The following is a 19384-nucleotide window of genomic DNA, read 5'->3' as shown; positions in this document are numbered from 1 at the left end:
CTTACAACAACAGCTATCAGTCCAGCATTCAGATGGTACCGTATGAGGCTTTATATGGTAGGCGGTGCAGATCCCCAGTGGGTTGCTTTAAACCAGGTAAGGTTAGATTATTGGGCACAGACTTGGTTTGGGATGCTTTGGAGAAGGTTAAGGTGATTCAGGATAGACTCCGTACAGCCCAATCCAGACAGAAGATTTACATGGACAAGAAGGTTAATGATGTTTCCTATATGGTTGGAAAGCGGGTTTTGCTTTGGGTTTTGCATATGAAGGGCGTTATGAGATTTAAGAAGAAAGGGAAGTTGAGTCCGAGGTTTATTGGCCCTTTTATGGTATTGAGGAGTGTTGGGGAGGTTGCTTATGAGCTTGCCCTACCTCCTAGCTTGGCAGGAGTTCATCCTATATTTCATGTTTCAATGCTCTGGAGGTATCACAGGGATCCGTCGCACGGGTTGGATTTCAGTTCAGTCCAGTTGGACAAGGATCTATCTTATGTTGAGGAGCCAGTGGCGATATTGGACAGGCAGGTTCGAATGTAGAGGTTAAAGAACATTGCATCAGTAAAGGTTTAGTGGTGGGGTCAGCCGGTCGAGGAGGTGACCTGGGAGACCGAGCAGGATATGCGTAGCCATTACCCTCATCTTTTCACTACTTCAGGTATGTCTCTATGTTCATTCGAGGATGAACGGATGTTTAAGTGTGGGAGGATGTAGCGACCCGGTCAGTCGTTTTAAGAATTTACGCCCCGATCCCCTATTAACTGCTTTCCCCGTGTTTGTTTCTGCTATTGTGAGGTGCCGAGAGGAATTATTTGGAGTTTCAGAGAGTTTTGGGACACTTAATCCCTAAATGAGAGCTTAAGTTTTGGAAATTTGACCGTTGTTGGAACAGTGTGAACATGGCCTCAGAATGGAATTTCGATGGTTCTGTTAGCTCCGTTGGGTGATTTCGGGTTTAGGAGCGTGTTCAAATTGTATTTTGGAGGTCCGTAGCTAATTTAGACTTGAAATGCCAAAAGGTGAATTTTTGGAGTTTTCGGTTCGATAGTGAGATTTTGATCCGAGGGTCGGAATGGAATTCCGGAAGTTAGGGTAGCTCCGTAGTGTTGAATGTGACGTGTATGCAAATTTCAGGTCATTCAGACGATGTTTGATAGACTTTTTGATCGAAAGCGTATTTTGAGAGTTTTGGAATTCTTAGATTCGAATCCATGGTTAATTCAATGTTTCGATGGTGTTTTAGGTGTTTAAGGAATGGTATAAGTTTGAATCGTGGTATAGGACTTATTCGTGCTTTTAGTTGAGGTCCTGGGGGCCTCAGGATGATTTCGGGTGGTTAACGGGAAGTTGGAAATTTGGAGTTGCAGCTGAAGTTCTTTGGGCTACTGTCATAACCGCATCTGCGGTTGAGAGGCAGCAGATGCGACTCCGGAAGATCCCCTCACATTATGAGTTGGACTATAGGACGGTATCCCGGGAGATCCACTGGATATTTATATTTGGGACTACAGGACGGTATCATGGGAGATCCCCGGTTGTTATCTTTGTGTTGAACTGTATTTCTTTCTGTGTTTACTTTGCCTCTATTGTAGTTGTTGTTGTCCTTTATATCCTGTGTTACTTTTACTGTTGTACTTACTTATATTGTTTTGTTCTACACTTTTGAACCTTATATTTTATTTAACCTCAGCAGGGCCCTAACCTTCCTCATCACTACCCGACCGAGGTTAGGCTTGGCACTTACTGAGTACCGCTATGGTGTACTCATGTCCTTTCTGTGCATGTTTTCCTAGTGCAGACCGAAGAGTTCTTTCTACTCTCCCTTTTTGTGTTAGCTCTTCTGTACTTTCATTTCCTTGTTAGATATTCTAGAGTTAGATGCTTGTAGACATTCAAAGGCTTGTGATCATGAGATTCCGAGTTTTCAAAAATGTTACTAGATTTTGAGAGTTGATATTGTGTATGTCGAGCGGCACTTTAAAATACTATTTATTTCACTATTTTGATTTTTATTTATTTCTTCCCCAAATTGGTTAATTTCCGCATTGTTAGGCTTACCTAGTCGTAGAGACTAGGTGTCGTCACAATGTTTCACGGAGGGCGAACCGGGGTCGTGACAAAAAGGCATATAAGTATTGAAGAGACTACTAACCTGAGTCACAAGAACCAGGTTCCTTGACGATTTTTGAAAATTTGAGCAAAAACTCCTAGAAGTTCAATGTCACTCATACTTGTTTTTTCCTGAAATTTCCATGTATGTATACCTGTAACGGTATAGAATTGAGTTAGATGCCACCAGAAAAACACTTTTTAGCATTGTTCCTTTCATTTTTTACATAGTCACTTATCGAGGGACCAGGTCCTTAGTTGAGCTTGATCAACTCCAACTCTAGACAATCTCTTTCAAAGTGTTCTCTGCTCAGTTCTTTAGTGAAGATATCTGCTACCTGATACTCCATATTGCAAACCCTCATACAAATAAGCCATTTTTCATCATTGTCCCTCAAAAAGTGATATCGTACATCAATGTGCTTTGTCCCCTTGTGTTGTACTGGGTTCTTTGCCATGTTTAGAGCACTTGTGTTATCACAAAACAATGGCACACGATCTGTAGATACACGCAAATCTTGTAGTTATTTCTTGATCTATGGCAGTTGAGCACAACAAGAGGCAACATCCAAATATTCAGCTTCAATAGTAGAAAGAGCCGCAGAGTGTTGTTTCTTTGTACCCAAAGAGATCAAACATGACCCCAGAAAATGTACCATTCCAGATGTTTTCTTTCAATCCACCAGATATCCAACATGATTAGCATCAGCATATTCAACCAAGTCAAAATTATCTCCTGAAGGATAGAAGAGGACCAGGTCCTACGTTCCCTTAGGATACCTTAAAATTCTTTTGGCAGCCTTCAAGTGAGATTATTTTGGGCTTGATTGGAACCTAGAACACAACCCAACACTAAAAATAATATTAGGTTTGCTAACAATCAAGTACAAAAGAGATCCAATTATACCTATATACATAGTTTCATGCCTAAACGAGTAGTAGTGGCAATAGGTATATCAATGTTCTTAGCATTATCCATCTCAAATCTTTTCAGCAGCTCCTTGAAGTACTTAAACTTCAAAATTTGAAGGATCAGGTTCCTCTATATTTGAAATATCACTGACATCAATAGAATTATGGCTTCCACTTCTTTGTTCTGCATCAGGAGTATCTGATGCTATATCAGCAAGACAATTAGGGGTAAGTACATAGGGGTTCAATTAAGGAAACAGCTAATGAAGAATCAGTGAAATACTCGACTAACCAAATAAGGTAAGAAAATAAAATAAAGTTGCAGAATATAAAAATAATCGAAAATCAGCATATAGTAAAATCATGGAATCAAGGATTCGAAATTACTGATTTAAGGAGAGTAATAAGGGTTCCCATGAATAAGAAAATAAACAAGCTAAAACAAGAGAATCGAAAGTCTAAAGGGAAGTTTTTCATATCAAGCGAAGAAGCTTAGAGTTAATCAAGGAGAGAGTCATAAGTCAATGTTTCAGCATATAAATAGAGTGAGATAGGAGTAACCAAACATAGCAAGAAAAGAGGCAAGTCTTGACCAATCAAGACGAAAAGAAGCACATAGAGCTGATGTAGGATAGGCATAAGAAACTTAATAGAAACACATTCGAAGTGATCTAGTCACAGAAACTCAAACAAGAACAACCTAGTCACAAAATCAAATGAAGAAACCTAGAAAAAATTAGAGCTTTCAACATAGGTGAGTTGAAGAGGTAGTAAACTCACAGAATCAATTGAAACATGCAAGAAATAGAAGTTTAAACATAAAAAATTAGTTTAAATAAAGTTTTAGAAGAAGTTCCAAAAACCCTAATTTTAGAAAAAGATGAAAACACTTGAAATCACATGGTTCTTGTAAAAAGTTCCAAGGATAGTGTAAAACATCAAATAAACAAACTCAAATCGTTTTAAATTTGCACAGATCTAGGAGATGTATGAAGAAATTAGGGTTTCAGAAGAAACCCAAATAGAGATAAAAGAACCTGTCTAGAATCCCAAAGATCGTAACAAATACAGCATAATTTTGCTCGAAATCACACTGGAGTAGCCAAGAACAGACAAGTGATGAACACTAGGTGCAAGTCGGCGTGGCCCTGGGCCCTTGAAGTCCTTAGAGAAGGCAAGCATGGCCTTAGAGGAGCCATTGGAGGCTTAGGAGTTTATAGGAGCTCACCGGAGAAGAGAGGTCAGTGGTTAAAGGGGCTAGGGTTAGGTTGAGTTACTGAGAGAGGAGAGGAGATGAGAGAATACGGAGGCGGCGGGTTTGGGAAAATGAGATAGGGTTAGGGTCGTTTAGGAATAAAAAAGGAAGGAGTTAATACGGGCCGTTGATCTCTCAGATCAACCGATATGATTTAATTAGTTTTGGGTCGGGTAGGCAGGTTTAGGGTTTGGGTCGGGTAATTTAATACGAAATTGGGCTGGGGTTGGGTTAAAATTAAGGCTAAAATTGAAATGTAAGCTGGCTATATTTTAAATTGCCAATTTATCCCTATATAATTTATAATAAATAATTAATAATTTCTACAAAATAATTTCATATACTAAAATGATTTAAAATAGATTATCAACATTTTAAAAATATAGAAGGTTGATTTTATGCATATAAATGTAATTATACATTAACAGGGCTAATATTACAATTATATGCAATTTAGCTTTAAAAAAGCAATTATAAAAATGCATAAAAATATTTTAACCATATTTTGGCATAAAAATAAAATTAAATGACTAAATCACCACAAAAATAATTTGAGGGATAATTATTGGGGATTTTATGAGTAAAAGGGAAGGAAATAAATCAATTTAAAATCTTTAAAATTATGGAAAAATTATAACAACCTTGTGCATGCTTATATATGCATATATATGCTATTTTAAAGGTATTTATGTATATAAAAAATATTGGAAAAAATTGGGTATAAATAATTCCAGTGAAGATACCAATTTACCCTAGAGGCTTTCCCTCTTATATAAAATGGGATCCAAAGTTCAATTGAAGAATGGTATCTCAGCTCAATGATTGGGTCACTATAAATCTTTTGAACTTATAGGACTAAACTTAGAATGAAACTGTAAGATGCCTACGTACCACGGTGAAAAGGATCAAGTCCTACTGTAGTTCAGAATGGGTAAGTTTTTTATTTTTTTGTCCTAACATTTCTTAGGCCGCCTATTTTGAGATTTTCAACCTAGCAGACCTTTTTATTTGGTAAGCCGTAAAAATTTTAGACTCATGCGGGCCAGGAGTGACATGTAGTTTATGCTCTTGAATTAAGGAGCGTAGGGATTTGCAATTAAAGCTTGTATTTTGAGGAGCTTTGCAACCAGAAGATTTTTTCAAATTTGAGGAGCTTCATGACATGCATTTTAGGCTCGTTCATCCAGGAGAATGGCAACTTCAAGGATAATACTTCTTCAAAAACTTGCCATTGATAGGGCCGATTCTCATGCCATCTGCATCAACCAGCTTGTAAGCCTCACTTGAATAAGCTTCTTCCATGACATATGGTCCATCCCTTTTTTAAGTGAACTTCCCTATAGGCTTATGGGAAGTAATAATGGGTCTTCGTATGGCAAGTACTTGATTTTCTACTTGAAAGGATCTTGGGAGACCTCTTTTATTGAAGGCACGAGACAATCAAGCTTGATAACATTCAAGACTCTATTGAGCTTCCAATCTCTTCTCATCAAGAGCCTCCAACTCTGACAATCAAAGTCGAGCATTTTCTTTTTCAATGATCTCTTCTTAAAGAGCTAACTGTAATGAAGGTATTTGATACTCGAGTGGCAAAACGGCTTCAAATCCATAGGCAAGTGAATAAGGGGTCGCTTGTGTTGGCATATGGTGAGTTGTCCTATATGCCCACAAAGCTTCTTCCATACAGTCATGCCAATCTTGTTTGGATTTTGAGACAACTTTCTTAAAGAAGTTGCATAAAGTCTTGTTGAATGACTCGACTAGACCATTGCGACAATGTTGTACATGAAGAGTTACGTTGATTGAAGCCAAAGAGATTACAAATATTGTTCATCAACCTATTATATAATGGCTTTATTATCCGTTATTATGTAACAGGAATGCCAAAGCGATAGATTATGTTTACTCATATGAAACTTGCAATATTTTTCTTCATTACTTCCTTAAGAGCAACAACTTCAGCCCATTTTGAGAAGTAGTCAGTTGCAGCCAACATGTATAGGTGCCAATTAGAGGACTTTGGTAGTGGTCCAACAACAAATGATCCCCAAGTGTCAAACGACCAGGATGCAACAGTTGGGTGCAACACTTCGGGAGGCTAATAAATAAAATTTGAATGGAATTGGCAAGCCTTGCATCTTCGAGCATACTCCAAGCAATCTTTTACCATCCTTGACCAATAATATCCCATCCTTTTTATATGGAAGTGGAGCTTTGGTCCAGACTGGTGTAACCCACATACCCCAGAATGTGCTTCTTGCAAAGCTTGGAGTGTTTCGTTTTCCCCTAAGCATCGCAAGAGTACTCCCTTGAATGACCTTTTTTATAGAGTATCTTTGTATTAAAGGAAGCAAGGTGCACGACGACGGATTTTAGTCCTTCTCCTCGAATTTTCTGGAAGTATCACATAGCTTAAGTAGTCAATAATGAGTTGTCGACATTCTTCCTTCTCAGCTTCAGAAACCGCAACCAGATGCTCGAGTTAATTTTCTTCACTTTCCCCCTTATTTGGTGGCGGTACTACCTATTTTTGGTAGATAGTAACTTGCGCTTGATCAGGCAGGGTTAGTGATGAAGCTAGGGCATCGACCTTCTTATTTTCTTTCCTAGGTAAGTGTTGAATAATCACATCGCCAATCCATCCCATCAATTTCTTAGCATAATTATGATAAGGGTGTAGTTCAGGTTTCTTGACCTCGTAACTACCTAAAAGTTGATTGACCACTAACTAGGAGTCACCAAAGATTTGCAATTGCAACTGTTTCATATTGACAATCATTTCAAGTCCAAGTATTAATGCTTGATACTCAGCAACATTGTTGGAAATGAGTTGTGTCAAAGTGAAGGAGTATGGCAAAACTTCCCCTTGAGAAGTGTCAAATACTACACCAGCACATGTTCCTCCGCGATGTGCAACACAATCAAAGTACATCTTCCATGGAGGTTCAGAGAGTTGCATTTTCAGGATTAATGGCAAGCGTGGTCCATGTCAGAATTACGCGGCCGCGATTAAAATTATGCGGTCCGCGAAACTCAGCTCAACCCAGATCCAGATTTGAATAATGCGGACTGCGATCAGAATCATGCGATCGTCAAAGCAAGAATGTGGTCGAGCTCAGAATTACGCGGCCGCACAACCTCTGCAAGAGTATTTTTTTGGAAATCTTATCTTAGTATAAATAGATCTTTTTGACATTTTTAGGTCATGTTATGCATTAGCGGATCAAGTGAGATGGCTGGATATTTCGTTTTGAGAAATTTTGTACTAGAATTAACTTTCAACATTAGATTTTCATCTTTTAATCTAGTATTATGAATTTTATCTTCATTTTATCTTTAATTTCTGTTATTTCCATGATTAGCTAAACCAATAGCTAGGGTTGTAACCTAACCCTAATGTGCGTATTTGATGGGTATTTGATTTTAGGGCTTGAATGTGTATGGGTTAGTGTTATTTAGCCTAGTTCTTGCTAGAACTATAGAATTAGTGGTTGCAAATACTGATTCATGCCTTTATGACTTAGTCTCTACTTGAGAAACAGGGACTAAGTATAGGAAAACTAGGCTAACAAGGAATTGGGATGAACTCAAGAAATTGATAACCCTAATTAAAGGGTTAAATCTTGAGATAGTAATACCCGATTTGAGCAGATATCACTTGAATTGCATGAATACCCATTTGGACTTGAGAAAGCCAAATTGGGAAAAATTACTCAAACTACCGAGAGGTATAGAGTGAGTACCTGGGTGTGATAGCCATATTACAATCCCAATTAATCATGAGATTGCCCTAGATTTTACTATTCGTTAGATATCCACCTAGGTAGAAGACATGACCCTAGTATCTTTAAACATTTGAAAAACAACAACAAAAATATTGTCCTTAGTTTCAATTATTGCAATCTCTAGAATAAAGATTAGAAGTAGAAATCAAACCCAATCATTTGTGAAAGTGTAATTAGACTCAGAGCCCGCATCTAGCTTAGATATAAACATAATTCAAATTATTAACTCCCTATGGATTCGATCCCGACCTAGTTGGGTTAAAACTGCATTGACCACCCTCTCTACTCAATAGTAGTGTAGGCTTGGACTCGATCAATTTTTGGCGCCGATGCCGGGGAGTTAGACGGTTTTAGCTATATATCTAATTATTTGTGTGTTTTGTTTTTCTTTCCTTCCGTTTTTCTAATTTGTGTATGAATTACTTTTAGGTACCAAATGGCTCTTAATAACAAAGCTCTCGAAAATTTTCCATTGGGGGAGGAGGTAGATGATGATCACATAGATGAGATTCAACATGAACCTCAAGTACAAAGGAGAGGCCGCCCGCCTAATAACAATATCCCAAACGCTCCCCTACTTCCTCCAAGGGCAGCACATCGGGTGTTGCCCAATGAAGGCTATGCAAGTGCAATAGTCCCGCCCAGAATTAGGGCAGGCAATTTTCAAATAACCAATGTCATGCTTACACTGTTGGAACATAGGGGTTTCTGCACCGGAGCTCCACACCAAAACGCCTACAAGCTTCTCAAAGGTTTTGTTGACACGTGCTGGGGGAGCAAGCAAACTAATGTCTTCGAGGACGCATTGAGGTTAAGGCTTTTCCCATTTTCTCTAAGGGGGGAGGCTTTGGATTGGCTAGAAAGGTTACCCAACCATTCCATCACCACTTGGGATAAGTTGGCCGAGAAGTTCATTGCAAAGTTCTTTTCTCTGGGACATATGGCAACGCTAAGAGATGAGATCCTTGATTTTAAACAAGATCCAAATGAACCGCTGTATGATTTGGGAAACGTATCAGACAATGGTTAAAGAATGCCCGAATAATGATATGACCAAAGCCATGATCCAACAAACATTCTACTGTGGCATCAACACAACAAACCAATGTGTGGTTAACTAACTCGCCAGGGGGAACTTCATAAACACGCCATATGCCGAAGCTTGTGAAATACTTGATGAGATGGCGGAAACATCCTCAATATGGCAAAGTAGAGACAATATGACACAAGGTGACCCTAATGTTATTCACCTACATAAGGAGCTATATGAACAGCCAAGCTATAGCCGGAGTTGACTACTACCATGAACCAATTGGCCAAAGCTCAGTTATAACAAGTTCAAGGACCAAAGGAAGTGCATGGCATGGAAGGGGAGAATATGATGATCAACAAGAGAAGGCAACGAGGTCAACAAGTTCAAAACAATCCAGATCAATTTGGGCAAAGTGATAGTGGGTACAATCAAGATGATTCCTATGATGATCAAAGTAAAGAGGTTCAATATGTCAACAATTATCAAGGTCAACAAGGCAATGCTCCGAATCAACAACAGTGGAGATCACAAGGAAATTGCGGAAATTAAGGTCAACAAGGAAATTGGAATAGTGGAAACAACAACAACCAAGGCAATTGAGGGAACAACAACAATCAAAACTGGGGTAATCAAGGCAATTGGGGTGGCAACAATAATAGTAATTGGGGATGCAACAACAATCAAGGGGTTGGAACAATAATAATCAAGAAAATAGGGGGTCGAGATTTCAAAGGCCCCCGATGTATCAACAACTGAACAACCCACCCCCATTTCCGTCACAAGTTCCTAGATCTTCCAACAATGAGATGGGATGGATTGAATCCATGTTCGAGCAAATTATGAAGAAAAATGCCAACTTTGATGCCCAATTGGCCTCCCACAACACTTTTATCCGCAACTTGGAAGTCCAACTTGGCCAAATTTCTCAAGTATTGAATACTCATCCTAAGGGGGCACTACCAAGTGATACGCTAGTAAACCTGAAGGGTGGAACCAATACGGGCCATGCTATGATGGTGATTACAAGAAGTGGCAGAGGTGGAGCTGCTAGTACCTCTAATCCAAAAAAGATTTGAGTGATGATGTATTGGTGCAAGATGATGATGAGAAAAGCAATAATGTGCAAGTGAATGATGAGAATGTGAATGATGAAGTGAGGATAGACATTGATAACAACCTGGAGGAGACACAAAATGATGTAAATTCGTCTAGGGAACATGTGATAGACATACTGGGAATGGTAGTGCCAAAGACAAGGCTCCTTTGCCAAGGCCTCCTCCACCATATCTTCAAAAGCTCTCAAAGCAAAACAATGAGAACAAATTCAAGAAATTCATTGATATGATGAAACGTTTGTCCATAAATTTGCCTTTGGTTGAAGCTCTAGAACAAATGTCGGGATATGCCAAGTTTATGAAAGACTTGGTAACAAAGAAGAGATCCATGAATTGTGAAACAATCAAAATGATGCATCAAGTGAGTGCCATTTTACACTCCATGGCTCCAAGGTTAGAAGGCCCCGGTGCCTTTACAATCCCATGAACTATTGGTAATGCCGATTTTGCCAAAGCTTTATGTGACTTGGGGGCAAGCATTAAGTTGATGCCATATTCTGTGTTCAATACATTTGGGATTGGGAAACCAAGACCCATATCCATGAGGTTGCAAATGGCGGACTTAACAATGAAGAGTCCATTGGGGGTAATTGATGATGTGCTAGTTCGAGTCGACAAGTTCATATTTCCCACAGATTATGTGATACTTGACTGTGAGGTTGACTACGAGGTGCCAATCGTATTGGGAGACCTTTCATAGCTACAGGGAAGGCCTTAGGTGATGTGGAAGCTGGGGAGCTCACTTTCTGGGTAGGTGATGAAAATGTTGTGTTCCTTGTTTGCAAGTCAATGAGGCAGCCTAATAGCAACAAAGTGTGTTCGTTTGTGGATCTTGTGACCGAAGTGATTGTTGAAGACACAAGTGCTGTGATTAATGTGGAAGACTCATTGGAAGCTGTGTTATTGAATCATGATGTGGATTATAAGGAAGGCTTGGTAGAATATGTCAATGCTTTGCAAGGAATGGGTTCATATACATATGAGCACCGAAAACTTTCCTTGGACTTCGAGAATAGGAAGACTCCACCAACAAATCCTTCAATCGAAGAGCCTCATACATTGGAGTTGAAGCCCTTGCCTTTACACCTCAGGTATGAGTTCTTGGGCCCTTGGTCTACTTTACATGTTATTCTTTCCTCGTGCTTAACTAACGTGCAGGTAGATGCTACCATTGCGGTGCTCCAAATGAGGAAGAAGGCAATAGGTTGTACATTGGCAGGATATTCGGGGTATAAGCCCCGCCTTTTGCATGCACAAAATGGTATTGGACAAGGATGCCAAACCTTCTGTGGAACATTAAAGAAGGTTGAATGAGGCCATGCAAGAGGTAGTCAAGAATGAGATCATCAAATGGTTGGATGTTGGGGTTGTCTACCCCCATTTCTGATAGTTCATGGACTTCATCGGTGCAATGTGTCGCAAATAATGGGGGTATGACTGTGATTACAAATGACAACAATGAGTTGATCCACACAAGAACTATCACTGGTTGTAGAGTATGCATGGATTACAGGAAGCTCAACAAAGTGACTCGAAAAGACCATTTTCTGCTTCCATTTCTTGATCAAATGTTGGATATGTTAGCCGGATATGCTTATTATTGCTTCTTGGATGGGTATTCTGGATATAACCATATTATTATTGCACCTAAAGACCAAGAGAAGACCATTATCACTTGTCTGTATGACACATTTTCATTCTCAAGGATGTCATTTGGTCTATGTAATGCACCGGCTACTTTTCAGCGGTGTATGATGACAATATTCACGGATATGGTGGAGGAATTCCAAGAGGTTTTCATGGATGATCTCTCTATTGTGGAGGATTCTTTTGATGCATGTTTGGATAATCTTGATAAAGTATTGGCACGTTGTGAAGAGACCAACTTGGTGCTTAATTAGGAGAAGTGTCACTTTATGGTTGAGGAGGGCATTGTCCTCGGTCATAAGATCTCCAAGAATGGTATTGAAGTGGATAAAGCAAAAATTGAAGTGATATTAAAACTCTCTCCTCCTACTTCCGTCAAAGGAGTGAGGAGCTTTCTAGGCCACACAGGGTTTTACCGTCGGTTCATTAAGGATTTCTCAAAGGTGGTGAACCCCTTGTGTAAGTTGTTGGAAAAATATGCAAAATTTATGTTCAATGATGATTGTATGAAGGTATTTGAGCTACTCAAGTATAGGTTGACTACCACTCCCATCATTACCGCACCAAATTGGAGTTTACCATTTATGTGATGCTAGCGACGTGGCAGTAGGAGCGGTATTGGGGCAAAGAATCAACAAGATATTCCACCTGGTCTTCTTTGCCAGTAAGACCATGAACGACGCCCAAGTCAACTATAAAAGAACTCTTAGGCATTGTCTTTGCTATGGAAAAGTTTTGCCCGTACCTCATGGGTACCAAAGTGATTGTTAACACCGATCACACGACGCTTCGTTATTTGATGAGCAAAAAGGAGTCAAAGGCTAGATTGATGTGGTGGGTACTTCTTTGATCTTGAAATCATAGACCGAGAAGGGAGTGAAAATCAAGTGGCGGACCACTTGTCCCATTTGTAAGAGGAGGGGAGGCCCCATGATGGCCTTGAGATCAATGATTTGTTTCCGGATGAACAACTCTTTTCCATGTCTTTGACCTGGATGCATTGGTTTGCCGATGTGGCTAACTATCTTGTGAGAAGAACTGTCCAGAATGAGTTCTCTTCAAACCAAATAAAGAAGCTTAAACGGGGCTTCTTGGATTATTATTGGGATGAGCCATATCTTTTCAAAATTTGCACCGATAGTGTTATATGAAGATATGTTCCAGAATAAGAGCAATTGGGTATTCTTGAAGCTTTCCATTCCTCACCCTATGGTGGTCACCATGGTGGGGCAAGAACTGCTACAAAGGTCCTAAGCTGTGGATTTTATTGGCCTACCTTGTACAAAGATGTTAGCAAGCTTATTAAGCGGTGCGATGATTGTCAACGAGCTGGTGGGATTTCCAAGAATAATGATATTCCTTTCACCACCATCCTTGAGATTGATATTTTTTATGTATGGGGCATCGACTTTATGGGTCCATTTATGAGTTCGTATGGGAACACCTATATTCTTGTTGTTGTGCATTACGTTTTCAAATGGGTTGAAGCTGTGGTTTTGCCCAACGATGAAGCATGGAGTGTGGTGTCTTTCTTGAAGAAAAACATATTCACAAGGTTCGGCACCCCAAGGGCCATCATTAGTGATGGGGGTTCTCATTTTTGCAACAAAGCCTTTGACATGTTACTCTCCAAGTATGGTGTCACTCACAAGGTGTCAACCCCCTATTACCCCCAGGCAAGTGGATAGGTTGAAGTCTCCAACAGGGAGATCAAGAGTATTCTATCCAAGACTATCAATGCAAACTGGACTGATTGGTCAAGGAAACTTGATAATGAGTTGTGGGCATATAGAACAGCTTACAAGACTCCAACTGGTAAGTCTCTGTATCGGTTGGTCTTTGGAAAAGCATGTCACCTCCCGGTGGAATTAGAGCATAAGGCCATGTGGGCGTTGAAGAAGTTGAACCTTGAGTGGGATGTAGTTGCCAATCTTTGGGTGGAGCAATTGAATGAACTTGATGAGTTCCGGTTCCCTGCTTACTCCAGTTCATCCTTGTATAAGGACAAGATGTACCTACATGATAAGTATATCCAGAACAAAGAATTCAAAGAAGGTGACCTTGTTCTCTTATTCAACTCATAGTTATGGATGTTTCCGGGAAAGCTAAAGTCAAAGTGGAGTGATCCCTTTGAATTGGTGTATGTGACTCCTTTTGGTGCTCTTGATTTGAAAAACAAGAATGGTGAGATCTTCATAGTCAACGGGCACCGAGTGAAGCACTACATTTGTAAGGTTGATGATGGCCACGTTGTGGAATTGATCCATTTCAAGTTAATGATGGTAACATGTGTCATGCCGCGACGTTAAATCAGGCGCTTCTTGGGAGGCAACCCATGTATTTTTCTTTCATTTGATTTTCTTCTTAGAGTAGTCATTATTTTGAACTAACTGGTTGTGAAGTGTGTATAGGAATTGGTTGTGCAGTGCAGAAAAATGACTAGGAAAAAGTTGGCTAAGTGGTGAAACCTCGCGGACCGCGCCCAAAATTATGTAGACCGTACAAGAACTTTGCGGCCGCACAAATCTGTGCGCGGTTGCGCAACTGAAAGATGGAAATTGCCAACTCTTTGAAGTTGTCCTGTTGAAACTCATTAAGACTTGCGGCCCCGTTCATAATTCTGTGGTCTGCACAATTTGTGCGGCCGCTGCCAATATTTTGCGGACCGCGTCCAACTGAGCTATAAACAAGTAAAGATTGGGGACCGTGACAAAATTTCGCAGCCGCACTCAGGTAAGTCAGTTGGGTCATTGGGTTCAGAGAATAAATAAGACCTCTTGGAACTATTCACACTTTATAAACCCTGACTTCTCACACACACCTAAAGCAATGTGCATTTGTTCTTGCTTTCAATCTCATCCCATTTTCATCAAGTGTTCATTTCCTACTTCTTCACAACTGGTATGATTTATTTCAATGATTTAATTTCTTCTTTTTCTTTTCTTTTCTCTTTGTTTTAGTTTTCTTTTTATCTAGGGTTAGATTCATGCCAAAATATCGAATTGATGCTTAAGCCTTGCGTAGAATCATATAGGTAGTGTTAAAATGCACTATGAGGGCTGGGGTTAGTAGCTTTGCAAGGTTAATTTCCATAAATTTTGTTTAATTAGTGAAAACCCTAGTATCATGAGTTCATTAGTGCCGATGTGATTTGAACTTCACGACTGCCCACATTTTTGTGCGGTCCGCGATAGGGTATGCGACTGTGTACTATATTGTGCGATCCACGATACCCTAGTTCAGAGGCACTGAAACTTGATAGATTTCGTAGCCGCGGTCACTTTAGCTGTCACTCCACCAGTTGTCGGAGATGTAAAGATTGATACATAAAATAACTTTTTATTTAATTGATAATCATATAAAGCAGACGATATTTTAGCCATTTGCATCAAGCTCAAACTTCCTTCCTCCATGCGCGCCCCCCAGAAACACACACTATAATAAGGGGTAAAATTTGATTGGCAGCATGTTCAATCAAACAGGTGATTTTCTCTCCGACTACGGTCCGTGATTGATCTTTCACGGCTACACTCTATTTTATGTGGTCTGCGCATGTGAACTTCAGAGACTCATTGATTTGTTTCTGCGGCCACACCCAAAATTATGCGATCCACGATGGGTCTTTCACGTCCGCATTCATTTTTATGCGGTCCGCGGTTGATCAACTTCAAAGATCTAGTAGTCTGAGCCTGGTCTCTTCGCAGCTGTGTTCACTTTTATGCGGTCCATGATGGGCAGTTCGCGGTTGCACTTACTTTTGTGCGTTTCGCGCTGCCCTGTTCTAAGAAGCACTGACTTTTATTTCTTCTGTAATGCTTTAACACATGTTTAACCCCAATCCTAACTAACTTTCACTACTTGTATGTTGCAGACAATGGTGTGTTCCCATGGTAGAGGTGATACCTCCAAAGGGAGGGCAGAACCCTCTCGAGGCCGGAGTCGAGGCAAACCCAACATACCTCTATCAGTCCAAAATTAATTGGCAAGATGGAAACCACCAATAGAGCCCCGGACACTTCAGACGCTAGTGAGTATGTCCCATCCAGGGAGGCTTCTAAGAAAACTTCGGCCAGGCGCAGCCGGAAGTCCAATCCCAACAAATTCAGGGGAGATTGCATTTGGTTGATGAGTCCTCCTCCTCTGAGGGTTCATTTGGATAGTCGGAAGGGGGTAGTGAAGATTCTGAACCCTCTTTCGCACATGCTCCCTCGGTACCAATCAACTTAGACGATGATGACGAAGTCCCGGATGAAAAGAGAGGGAGTGATACAGTTGTGGGAGGCTTGGCTAGATCAAGGAACCCGGAGGTGTGGGCTGATAGGTTTGTGAGTGAGAAAGTTTATGCCAAATTTTTGGAATGGTGGACCCAAAGGTCGCTCACCCTTGGGCGTCAATTCATAACCAAAGACCTGAGCCAACATAATCTAAATGTCTTAAAGCAATAAAAACCGATGGAAGTGGTTCTCCTGCCGTCCGCATGATCCCAATGAATACCTTGTCAAGGAGTTTTATACCAATGTTGCCCACATCAAAAAGGGTACAAAAGTGACGAAGGTCCGAAATTTGAAACTCCGATTTGATGGCCAAGCACTGAACATATATGTAGGGTTTGAGGAGGTTGAGTCAGCGCAATACTTGGAGAAGCTAGACTTGGGTGAGGCAGTTCGCCCATGGCTAGTTGAGTTACTTATTATTCCGAGGTCGACACCCGTATGTCTCACAGAAGGGGTGCCAATCCTCAGAAACACCCTTAGCTTTGAAGCAAAAGGGTGGCAAACATTCGTGTGCAGTCGTCTTGACCTTTTCCAGCATGAACATGTCCTTCCACTTTCCCGAGCAGTGTTGGTAGCTTCTATCATGGAAGGATATCCTATCAATGTAGGGAACTTGATGTCCTACAACATCTCCAACGCAGTGCAGAAAGAAGAAAGATTGTATTCTTACCCCAACTTTCTGACTGAGTACTTCAAAGACAAAGGGGTTGAGCCTAGACACTTTGATGTGGAGCTGAAGGCTAAAAAGCCTTTCTCATAGTATCACCTCCAGGGACCAGACAACCCTAAATTCAAGGGTAAAGCCACTACCTCCACTGGCCAGTCTGAAGAGCTAAGGGTAGTGGCCACAAGATCAGTTGTCGAGCCCTCTACAATCACTGGTACTTCTACCGAAGCAGCAGCCATGCCTCCTCCATCTTCAGTACCACTGTCAGTGCCTTTATCTTCTACCTACCCTCAGACTGCACTAAGGTTTTCCCAGATACTATCCAGTCTCAATGACTAGATGCAGGTAGCTACCACAAAGCTAGCTACCATATCCAGTGCAGTGGCAGCACAATCTTCAGTCCCAGTAGAGCTTCAGGTACCTCCATCAGTAGAGGACTCATTGAAGAAGATTTTGGACAACAAGAAGAAGATTATGGACGACTAGAAGAAAATCAGGGAGACTCTTGATGCACATGGGAAGGTAATCAAGGATCTGGGGAAGCAGGTGAGGAAGCTGAAAAAGACTCAAAAGGAGTTTGTCGGGAAGTTAGCTAAGGAGGTGGAGAAGATTGCACATGCAGGAGATTTGCCTATGGACCTTCTGATGGAGGAAACAGTCCCAGAAGCACATGTTGCAGAGCCCAAGGCACCAGGGGCAGCAGCCGACCAGTCTGAGGAGCCAGCTGCAGCAACACACACTGCTAAGGAGCTTATCCAGATACTCAGCAACCCTGTAGTCCCCCAGTCACAGGATGAGGAGATACAGTTAGAGGATGTTGAGGACACTGTTCAGGTTGAGGACCCAACGCAGACAGAGATCGCATAGGACATTTTCTTTACTCCTACCCTTTTTCCCTGTTCTTATTTGATTATTAGCATTGAGTACAATGCTATATTTCATTTGGGGGGTGGTACATTTTGATTTATGGCATTTGGTATGTAATAACCATTACACTATTTTCTTTATTTTTACTTTTGGTATGTATATATTTTTTATTTTCACTTTTGGTATGTATATATTTTTACCATTTGATGTATATATTCATTTCCAATTATGTATATATTTGCTTTACCTGAACTTTGTATATATTCAGTTTAATCTCCCTAGTTTACTTCATAACTTCTTTCGTTATTTTCCCTTATTAGCATAGCTTTTTACTTTCTTTAGTAGCTTCTTTTTAAGTTGTTAGCTTCTTTTTTGCGCTTTATGTGAACAATAAGCCTTTGGTTTTCTTTATGCTACGGTTCTTTCCTAATGTGGATATTGTATGAACCGGATGGCTCTTCCCAATGATGGATGACATGAAAACCTTCTTAAGGGATTGAGTCTGTTTTACTTATATTTTGGTGTAAATAGTAGTAATGAATAAAAGTTTCTCAAGTAGGCTTCACTTGGTACTGACACATTTACCTTCGACCTTATGGTTAGAAACAAGTTGATTGGCAAAGAATAGTTCTAGTTGTGACCTTTAGACTCTTGTGTTGACTAAAACAATCATCAAGTGGTTTCTTTGAGCCATTTGGGATGTTCAATCTTAGTTAGGGTTGTTGTAGGCCCTCTACTCTGTTCACTTTAACAATCCAACAACTTGTGAGGTGAGGTATTGAATTACAACTCCAAGTTTCGTGCCAATAAGTCTAGAACTTGCCCTGAATGTTTGTCTAGGCGAAATTCTAAGTGTAGCTCGACTTGAGAAATGGTTAGAGGCTCTCCTTGATCCAATTTGAAACTTGAAAGCTTCCTTAACCTACCAATGTATATCCCTAATCAACCCCTTTGAGCCGAAGCCCTTTTTCTTTCAATAACCATATTACAATCCTTTATCCGTTCTATGATGATCCTCTCTTGGCACCCAATCTTTCCTTGGCATTCTTGATAGACAAGTGGAAAAAGCATAAGTTTAGGGGAGAGATGAGGAATGTGAAAGTGATAAAAGGTAAAAAGAACAAAAAGAAATGAAAAAAATTGAAGGCAAAAGAAAAGAAAGAAAAGTCAAAAAGAAATATGTCAAAACGAAAGTGAATAAGATAGAAAAGTGAAGGGATTAAAAGAAAACAATAATGAAAGGCATTAGATAATTAGAAAAGGAGAAAAATGATTGTCATGAGCAAAAAAGAGTAACAGTGTGTCTCTCTAGTTCCCCTAAGGAGGAAGAAAATGACTCAAAGAGTCAAGAAAGTATGACCGAAATGAGAAAATGGAGTGCTTAAGGAAAGATGAAACCATCATATGCCGATAAGTCCTACCTTGATCCAAAAGCCTTCATTATATTCCCACAAAAGCCCTATATGATATTGAGTTGAGTGAGCTTACATTAATGGTGATTTACATAAGGGGCAAGCTTATGGTACTTAGATCCAGACTTGTGACATTCCTTTGAGAGACATGAGCGACTTCTTCACACTCCTTGTTTTTAGTGTTACAATGCTAAAGTGATATTTGCTTATGGAGAGTAGAGGAGAAGGAGTTTGGGTTCCACAATGACCTACGTAATAGAGCGATCCTCCTTGATGAATTAAGTTAACTCTTGATGCTCTAGTGTCGCA

Source organism: Nicotiana tabacum, chromosome 16 (assembly GCF_000715075.1).
Source record: "Nicotiana tabacum cultivar K326 chromosome 16, ASM71507v2, whole genome shotgun sequence".
Lineage (NCBI taxonomy): Eukaryota > Viridiplantae > Streptophyta > Magnoliopsida > Solanales > Solanaceae > Nicotiana > Nicotiana tabacum.
The sequence above is the reverse complement of the archived record's forward strand: the minus strand, read 5'-3'. Positions refer to the sequence as shown.